The sequence below is a fragment of the Podarcis vaucheri genome (genome assembly GCF_965113315.1).
Source record: "Podarcis vaucheri genome assembly, chromosome: 5".
NCBI classification, from domain to species: Eukaryota; Metazoa; Chordata; class Lepidosauria; order Squamata; family Lacertidae; genus Podarcis; species Podarcis vaucheri.
This window is the reverse complement of record NC_138763.1, coordinates 50,048,523-50,059,174: the sequence shown is the minus strand read 5'-3', so window position 1 is coordinate 50,059,174 and position 10,652 is coordinate 50,048,523.

Genomic DNA, 10,652 nt, shown 5'->3' with positions numbered 1-10,652 from the left:
TTTGCATGACGCGTAGGAGGGGACAGCAAGAGGGTCCCCCTCTGGAGGCAGCACCAGGTAATTATCTTACTCATCATTCCCAATCCCTCCATCTGAGATGGAATATCCCTGGTATTTGAGAGAATAATGATATAGCTATAAAGAGTGTGTCTGCATTCTCCTGGGTATGTTCAGCAACCAGTAAAAACCACCACCACCAAACCCATTCCAATTATAGACGAAAGAGCTAACAGTCATAGAAACATCGGTGAATTCACTCACCAGATGAACCTCATCTGAGCATCAGATCTGTATTTCCCCCCTCCTCCTCCTCCTCCTGTCAAAGAGCCCAGGAGTAGACAAGGCAGATGAAGTAGAGGGTGATAATGACAGACTAGATAACTAAAAGGTTTGATGCAGGATAGGGTAGGGGTGGGAGGATGAAAATGGGAGCCTTTAAGGAAGTGTGGTAGAACTGTAAAACCACACCACTTCCTTGTGCTCAGCTCTAGTAGACAACAGGGGAAGACAGCTGTTTTATGCTGAAATCGTGTCTGGGAAAAGAATCATCACCAGACATTGTGTAGGGGTGGAAGTGGGGGCAGGATGAGGAAAAGCCAACAAATACTCCCCTAGGAAGCTGAGGCACATTTCCAGGTCCTGAAGGCGTCCTTTCTCCTCTGCTGATGTGAGCTGTGAATCCACCAGCCAGTGGGCAGTTGCAGCCCCAAGGACTTCTTATTAATAGCTCCCACTCCTCATTCCCCACCCTGTTCCTGTCTGCCCAGAGATGTACAGTAGCAGTGAAAGGCAGTAACTCCTCCAGCGTCTCGGAGTGAATCAGTCACAGTGAGGTGCTGCTGACAAGTGTTTGACAAGCCTTTGTGGTGAGGAAATCTGGAGGAGGAGGAGGAGGAGGAGGAAGCGAAAGAAGAGGAGAGTTTAAATATGTGCAAGTACAAGCCTCAGATCCCATACTTTAAACACAGGGTGCTGGGATTTATTTATTTTATTTTTCTCCCACATGCCAGCTCATCGTCATTGATTCATACACCAGAGTGTCTGGCTTTCAGAAGCAGCTGTAAACTAAGGAAGTTTCTGTCTCTCTGCTCAATGGTTAGCACTGACTTCTGAAATGAAGAGAATATGCTTCTATGATGATATTATGGGATGACAACCTACATCCTTACAAACAAGAGGTTCCTCCAGCTCTGTTGTTCCTTTGGGTTTCTTGGTTGTTTCTACATCTCTGAAAACTAGAGAGACTTCTGATGGCTGAGTTTCCTCAAGTTCTGCATGCAGCAGACCTCAGGAAAAATAAGTGGGATCCAAGTGTAGCAAGGGAGGGACATTGCTACAGGTACTGCTTCCGGCAGTAGACAGCCATGCAGATGTTGTTCGTTCTTTGCCAGGCTGTACTACCAACACAGATTACAGGAAGCTGCTGTATGGTCAGTCAGACGATTGGTCTATGTAGTTTAGTAATATATAAGTCAGAATAGCCAATATGATACATTCCCCTCCAACAATGGCGGACCTTGATGCCTCAGATTTCAGTGGCGCCCTATGAGACACCAAAATACAATGCCTCTTGTCTTCCGTTGGATGTCATAGTTGTGGAAGCCCCTGCAGGACCCCAGAGGCTCCGTGCCCAGTGCAACCACATCAAGTGTGCTCTTCTAGATCTGCCTTTGCCTCCAGATGTTGCTGGAGTCCAACTCCCATCAGCCACAGCCAGCATGGCCAATGGTCAACAATGATGGGAGCTTTAGTCCATTATTAAGAAGAAGAAGAAGAGTTTGGATTTAATATCCCGCTTTATCACTACCCGAAGGAGTCTCAAAGCGGCTAACATTCTCCTTTCCCTTCCTCCACCACAACAAACACTCTGTGAGGTGAGTGGGGCTGAGAAACTTCAAAGAACTGTGACTAGCCCAAGGTCACCCAGCAGCTGCATGTGGAGGAGCGGGGATGCGAACCTGGTTCCCCAGATTATGAGTCTACTGCTCTTAACCACTACACCACACTGGCTCTCATTTGGAGGGTACTATATTGGCCTTCTCTGTTCTAAAGTGCCTGAAATGATTCTCCAGGCTTACAGACAGGCTTATTTTCCACCCCTGACCAGAAATGCCAGAAACTCAGCCAGAGTCCTTTTGCATTCAAAGCACATATTCTGCCTCTAAGTGTTCTTGCTTCTGAAAGGTCAACAAGAAATGAGCCTTCTACTCTTTATTATGTAAACATAATGTGTGACAAATAGTAATATTGTAGTTCAGTCTAACCAGTAGATGTGCCATCTGAATCTTCTTCCTTACTCTGTTAATGTTGTTTAGTTGTTTAGTCGTGTCCGACTCTTCGTGACCCCATGGACCAGAGCATGCCAGGCACTCCTGTCTTCCACTGCCTCCTGGAGTTTCATCAAATTCATGTTGGTCACTTCTATAACACCGTCAAACCATCTCGTCCTCTGTCGTCCCCTTCTCCTTGTACCCTCAATCTTTCCCAACATCAGGGTCTTTTCCAGGGAGTCTTCTCTTCTCATGATGTGGCCAAAGTACTGGAGCCTCAGCTTCAGAATCTGCCCTTCCAGTGAGCACTCAGGGCTGATTTCCTTCAGAATGGATAGGTTTGATCTTTTTGCAGTCCATGGGATTCTCAAAAGTCTCCTCCAGCACCACAATTCAAAAGCATCAATTCTCCAGTGATCAGCCTTCTTTGTTAATACATTGCAGTAAATTAATGGTCCTACTCAACATGAATTTATTCATATTCCTACTTGTCCTCTAACTCAGTTATACTGTATACAAAATGCACGAAACCCCTAATCAAAATGAGTTTAATACAATTCAGAAAAACATAGTTTCTCACTACTCCACCTTCTTGCCTCTTCTCTACTCCCCTTCCCAAGATTGCAATAGTCTTCACAATGACATGCTATTTTCCTGCACAGAATTGCATATCCAAACTTCAGTTTTTAAAGTTTTCAGTTATCTTAATGTACCTTCTTGTAGCCATTCAGTGTAACAATGTGAAAAAACCCACCTCTTTTTTTATCATGTTGCTGGGTAATATCCAATGTTACGGCTCATCCGTACCTGTACTGTGCCTGGAAAGCATCGGTTCAATATGTTTTCTGCTTATCTGGTGCTTTTTAGGCATGGGTCCAAGCAGTTTTCTGTTTACCCCGCCACTTTCCCCAGGAAAACCGGTTCTTTACTGCCGAATCAGAGCAAATGCCAACCCACGGAAAACCCCATTGATGTTTGTTCCCATTCAAGAGTAAAGAGTGTGTTTTTTTCCTGGAGGACGAACATAAGTGTGGACAAGCCCCAAGTCCTATTTTGAGTAGACTTATCTCCATTGCTTTTAATGGGTCTACTCAGAACTTGACTTAGTTGGTTATCTTCCAAAGTCTGCATCTACTAAATCGTTTAAATAAATGAGGTTGCATCATAAATGTATCATTTCCTTTTATTTTATATTAAGGCTTGTGGCCTCAGCTGTTTCATGTTTAAAATATCAGTCTGGAGTTTTCAGGAAAGTAAATTCCTTGCTTTTGTTATTGCAGAACAATACAGAGCTTTAAAATGTGGTAAGGTACACCAAAAATCCATTAAAGTGATCCATTATCATTATTGCATTACCTCCAGATATTTTAAGCTAGCCTTGACTTTTTAAGAGAGAACTGACTCATCAACTTTATGTCATTGGAGCCAGCAATATCAAAACCTGTTTTGTGCATGTTCTGTGTCTCTAAGCCTGTCCTGTGTCTCTAAGGAATTGCCAGACCTTACGGTCCATTTTATGATTTCCAGTCAAGCTAGGGCATTACAGTCTGAGAACATTCTGCTTACCACCCACACCAGTCCAGTAACAGCTTTGTATCTTGAGAAAGTATGCTTAAGACTGCAACCCTAGCCCCACTTACTAGGTAGTAAGCCTCACTGAATTAAATGTGCTTGAGTAGACATGGTTAAGACTGCAACCTATCTACTTACCTAAGATATGTCAGGTATCCTAAAATATAGAAAATGTTTTCTGAAAATTATTTTCAGATTGATATTCTGGATGCTAGAAGTACGAGCTGAAACAAGTCTGGGCTGTCAAGGGGATCACATCTATTTATTCTGGCTTACTTTAGGACCTCCCCTCCACGTTCCAATTAGTGCTTTGGAAATATGCTTGTGTTTTCTGTTAGCGCAATGTACATTAGTAAGACACATTTCTTTTCTCTTTACTGAAGGTCTTATATGGTACGGGGACTGGAAAACGTTTGACAAACGTTGAAAACTGAGAGTGTTTTTCCGGAAATATTGTGTCCTTAAATATTATAAAAGCCAGAAAACACCAGTCTGACCTTCATTCTGAAATATATTATAATTATTGTATAGTCTAATCTATTTGCCTGGGTGGGGCTATGGTGTCATTTGTGACTTAATGGGCACATGAACCACACACTTATGGCTAATCTAATACTAAGGCTGCACAATTAAAGTGAAGCTGGCTTTCACAGGAAACATATCCCCCCACTTAAAAAAAATAAAAATCAAGACTTATGCAGTAAAGAAAGTGACAGGAAAATACACAGAAATGTCTGGGATATCAGTTGCTTGATGCAATGTCTACAAAGTCCATGCAGACAAAGCTCTGTGGATGAGAGCTCCATAAACATAAGAAGAGGCCTTTTGGATGAGGTCAAGCATGCTGTTCTCACAATAGGCTGCCCATGAGAGGCTGGCAAGCAGGACCTGAGCACAACAGCAATCTCCCCACCTATGATTCCCAGTGACTGGTCTTCAGAGGCATACTGCCTCTGGTATGCAAGCAGCTGGATTCTACAGGCTGCTGTTATGACTCATACTCCTCAATTGGCCTGAATGCCCCAAAGGGTTCTCTTCCTGAGCATAGCCTCACCTGGGGGGAAACCATTAAAGCCCTCTTAGCTCATACTGAGGTGAAGAGACCTCCCTAATTACGGTCATCTAATCCTTTGCGATTCAAAGGTTTCTCTAAACTGCTCCACAACACTCTTACTCATCTGAATCAGTCAGTGCAGGGTGATCATTAGGTGTACCAGGAAACAAAGCTTTCTTCTCTGTATGCAATTGTAACTAAGTCGAGCTTGCTTTGTGCAAAATTGTGTTTGAGTTATGCCACAGCATTGGGGAGGCTGGAACTTCTTTCTATACTACAAAGGCTGAACATTCTTCCACTGGCTTGGCCAAGACAATAGCCCTGTCAGGGCACAAATCACAGACCCTCCAAGTGTCACTATTTTTCAGGGATGTCCCTAATTTAGAGAAGCCATCCCAGTTTCTTACTTGATCCCAAAATGTCCCACATTTTCTTAGGATGTCCCTATTTTCTTTGGATAAATGTTGGAGAGTGTGGAGTTATCTGACCCTTGGGCCATCTGAAGGCAATCCTGTATGGGGAAGGTTTTTTTTTTTTAATGTTACTGTTTTATTATGTTCTGTTTTATTATGTTATTTACTGTTTTATTATGTTTTTATATATGTTGGAAGCTGCCTAGAGTGGCTGGGGCAACCCAGTAAGGTGTGGGGAGGTAGAAATAGTAAAATTATTGTTATGGAATGGGATGCCCCTATTTTCATTGGAGAAATGTTGGAGGGTATGAAATCATAAAACAGATTTTGAGTGAAGCCCAGGTAGATGGCTCCCAGTTCCATCTACCTGAGATTCAAGAGTAGCCAGTGTGGTGGTGCTGCACTACAGCTCCCATCAACCCTGACCACTGGCCGTGCCTGTGTTCTCTCTTCCATTTGGCCAGCCGAATTCTCTTGGGAAACTTGCAAACAAGGCTTGATTGAATTGTTGCCTGATGTTCACTCTTGTACAGAGAGGTATTCCGCTGTTGAACATGGATATTCCATTCCCGAATTTTGTTACCCTACAAATGCAGTTTCATAACCAGTAACTGTGAATTGACCTGTTTTCTATGAATGCACATAACCCTTTTATATTCCACGTTGCACATCAAATCCACGTCCAAAGAGGTCGCCACAAATCTGTCTCTTTTGCCAGCTGCAAACACATACTGACCACAGGGCTGCAGAAAATCCATGCAAGCCTTATAAATAAAGACCCATGCATTCCTTGCTCCACCCCTGTAGTCAGTCTATGTGCTGGTACCCTTCGCTTTGAGGTCCTTGTTTTACTGCATCTATGTTAGGAACCTTTTCCTGAGCATTTTAATATTGGATAGAAATAGATTGAGAGCACATGATGCAGGAGGGAAGGGGAGAGCAGGAGACATGAATGGTGACCTGTACAGTGATGGTGACTCCACATAAGAAGACGCTCCGAAGGAGAATGTTCTGCCTCAATAAGTGTCTTGTGCTTCTCTTGCTTTATCTGCTTGAGTTCATTAATGTATTCTTGCTCTCTCTTCCAGGCCCCTCATGCGCCACCACTTCCTCTCTTGCCTCCCTTGATTTTCCCAGCCTGAGGCAGGAATTTCTATAAGAGTGGATTGTTCTCTTTTTTTCTTGGGGAGGGGGGTGTCCCTCACAGGAAGAGGAGGAAGAAGTGGGCTGGAAGACAAAGAAGAATGGGGTGAAGTTGCTTGAAGTGGGAAATTTGGCAGTAGCGCCCTGCAAGGAAGGTTCACAGACATCTCCCGTTTGTCTTGGTGACCTAAAAAAGAGGCAAAAACAGAATCCCATGAGCCATACACATTCTTCAGAGCTTCCTGTTCCTTCCTTAAGGTCTCTCTCTCTCCCCACACCTCTCTCTTCCTCTCCCCCTGCTGCCCCTCCTCTCCACTTTTTCGAGCCACTTCTCCAAGTCATCTCAGGCAAATGCCCAAAGAACAAAAAGCAAAGCAAGTGTTCTTCCCAGCTGTTGGGAGCAATCAGAACTGTCAGAGGCCCACTTTATGACTGCCATAGCAGGCAGAACAAAACATCTTCTGTCTTTCCTCTTCCCTAGGAGTGCCCCCCTGATCAATTCTCCGAAGCATATCCCTCTGCATCCACCCTGCTGAAGGCCAGAAAACCAGCTGCTCTTCACAGCTGGATTTAGTAAGCTGAACCGTGTCAACTCTTTAGTGTTCAGTAGCACAGACATTTTTTTCCGCCCACCTGGGGCCTGACATTGTTTACTTAGCTGCAGAGTGGCTGACAACGTGCTCTGCATAGACTATTAAGCCATTGTAGAAAGTGTGTTGACTGGTACCTTTTGATTTCAAGTACATGACATTTTACAGAGGGCAGGGAAGAAGAATCAGCCAACAATTTGCAGCCAACATTGCAGGTTTACACCATAAGGAACTTGGAGTCAGTATGAATTGAATGGATAATGCGCACACAAGCTAGCTGTGGTGCACATCTGCCTGGCATTGTGGAAAATGTGCACCTATTGAGAGGGTGTGTGGGGAATTGTGTACTTTGTCTACTCCATCTGCATAACCTCAAGTCATAATTTGAGGATGTGTTACATAACTTGCCAGCACATGTCACAGTTTCTAAGTGGAGAATATACATATTGACCAGGCAATGCGTTAAATCATGGGTAAGCAGACCTAGGCCCGGGAGCCAGATCCAGCCCAATCACCTTCTATTAGTGATTAAATATATCAGAATCCAGCAGATGGAAACCTGGATGTGATGATAAAGATGGCACTACAAAACAGAAGTACAGGTTCAGATTTTGTCATTCACCTGTCTTCCAGGTCCCTTTCTCTTCCCCAGCACCCCCCACTGATGCAATTCAAACTCCTCCTTGATGTTGCTCTGACTGCAAATCCAGCTGAGGTATCCAGTGGTATATCCAATTCTCATTTTTGGCATCAGTTGATGCACTCTGATGATGTGGACAAGGTACTTGTAGGAATGAGGCTGACCAGGTTCCATCCAGACCATTGCCCTTCTTGGCTGATTGCTAGAGGGGTGTGTGTTTATTGGATGGGTCCAAGGTGTGGTGAATCCATCTCTATATAGGGGAGTGGTGCCTGCTGCCTTTAAGGAGACAATAGTATTACCATCCTGGAAATGTCCACCCTGGATTCAATAGTTTTAGACAACTATCATCCTGTCATTAACACCCACTTTTTGAGCAACATAATATGAGACAGTTGTGGCAGCACAACTGAAAGTATTGTTGGAGGCTATTGATTATCTAGACCAGGTGTGATGAACCTTTGGCCCTCCAGATGTTGCTGAACTGCAGCTCCCATCAGACCCAGCAGACATAGCCAATGGCCAGGGATGATGTGAGTTGTAATTCAACAACATCTGGAAAACCAAGAGTTTCCCAATGCTGATCTAGACCTATTTCAGTCAAGGTTCTGATCTGATGGTTTCGTCCATCATGGTGGATGACCTTTCTCAAGAGAGGGATAGATGGAGCATGGCTGTGTTATTCTGATGCAATCTCTCAGTAGTTTTTTTTACACCACTGGGCACTGTCTCTTTTTGGACTGACTCTGTAAGATAAAAATTGCAAGCAGTGTTCTTCAGCGATTCTCTTCCTACCTGCCGGGTTGGTTTCAGGGAGTAGCATTAGAGGACTGCCTATTGGCACCACCACAACTATGCTTTGTGGGTCCCAAATCTTGCCCCTGTACCGTTTAACTATATGAAGCTGTTGGGTCTCAGCATTAGTATGCTGATGACATCCGGTTCTGTTTCTCTGTGACATATGAATCAGGTGAGGTTGTCCAAGCCCAGAGCCAGTGTCTGTAAAATTCAATATAGTTTTTGTGAAGCGCCCACACAGTTTGCACATATATCAGGCTGCAGACAAGGGAGGAAAATGCATCATTGCTGGTAATGGAAAATGGAATTTCTCTCCTAATCTTAATACACTCTATGAATAGCAGAGCAGCTCTGCTTGCAAGCTGGAAAAGCCAGAGCAAAATGGCCTCATCATTTCGATACAGATAGAAAACAAAATGGGATGCTGCAATTGCAATCCCCCGTTACTTGTGTGCCCTCATTTGATTCACTCAGATGACTCAACCCCACCTCCTCAGCTATATTCATAGTCCTCATTTGGAAAATTTAATTTACTCATGTCTCAGAGCAAGCTGGTGATGTGATAGAGCACAAATGTCAAGAGAACTGAAATGTGTGAGGCTGGTGGTAATGCCACCCAAATTCCTACTTCCCCATATTCATGGCAAATGCCTATTCCTGCAACAGTAAGAATGAGGTGGCATCACTTTTCATCATCAATGCATAAAAGAAGGGGCGTAAGAAAGGAAAACTGATGAACCTAATTCATCCTTGGTGCAACTGTATTCTTTATCTTTCTGTTACAGCATAATGTGAACCAGACACACCAAATCTTGATTTCAGCAATAATTGCAACAGGTAGTCTTAAGCAAGCTGTTACTTCTTGATCTCAGTCCCATCTCTGCAAAACAAAAATAATATTCATAGCTTACAGGATGTTTGCATGGTTGAGTATTTGTGAAATGCTTTGAACACCCCAGATCAGGGGTTGCCAAGCTTTTTTGGGCTAGTGGGCACATCTGAAATTTTGAGAAACGTCACCTACATCAGCCACTGCCATGCTCAATCGCAGAGATGGAAGTGTGCATATCCAGTCTTGTGGGCATGTTTAAAAGGGCATGTTCAATATAGGAGAGGCCAAGCCTGTGCAAACAGAAACTGAGCAGGAAGAGTAAGCAGTCTATTTGTGCATTGTGGGTTTTTGAGGGGTATTAACCAGGGACCTTTCACAAAGACCATAGGGTGTACTGGCAGACTGGGTGACACCTGCCCTAGATCACTGTGGCCTAAACTAAAACATATACATATGTTTGACTAGCATACCTAATTCTGTGTTGGATTTAGACCTATATAAATGATTAGTAGTATTATGTCAGGGAACTAGCACATACAGTTGTACCTTGGTTCTCAAACAGAATGTGTTCCAGGAGTCCGTTCGACTCCTGGAACCATCCGAAAACCAAGGCACGGCTTCCGATTGGCTGCAGGAGCATCCTGCGGCCAATCGGAAGCCACGGAAGCCACACTGGATGTTCGGCTTCCAAAAAATGTTCAAAAACTGGAACACTCACTTCTGGGTTTCAATTGTTTGGGAGCAGATTTGTTTGGGAGCCAAGACGTTTGAGATCCAAGGTTCAACTGTACTTAAAATGCCAAGGCCCAATATAATGTAAGAAATGCAGCGTTCTATACATGAGGGTCCTGCTTTATGAACACTTGCTCTGCAAATATTCAGTTACCCAAACATGAGGCGTTAGTACCCAAATGTCACTTAATACACACTGCAGATTCAGATAGATATTGGAACAGAAAGCATTTTTTACTTCCTTGTTGGCTGAGGAACAGAGGGGGAGTGACTGAACAAATCAGAGGACATTTGGGTTCCCCCCTGCCCCGCCCCCCACTTTTTATGGTTGGGAATACATTAGAAATTTCCCCATAGGAATCAAGGGAAATTGCAGACTCCTTACGCAAACACTTGCCTAATGAACATTTCCCAGGAAACACATTGTGTTCATAAAGTGGGACCTGTGTGTATTTGATTTATCCAACGTGGAAGCCCTGTGCATTACAGAGGGGTTTCTAAAGAGCACACTCTTATTTACATGGGTACTGACTACTTGAACCTCATCAAAATCCTATGGTGAGCCATATTTTACAGAACTCTCACCAGAGCATGGTTCCATTTGAGGG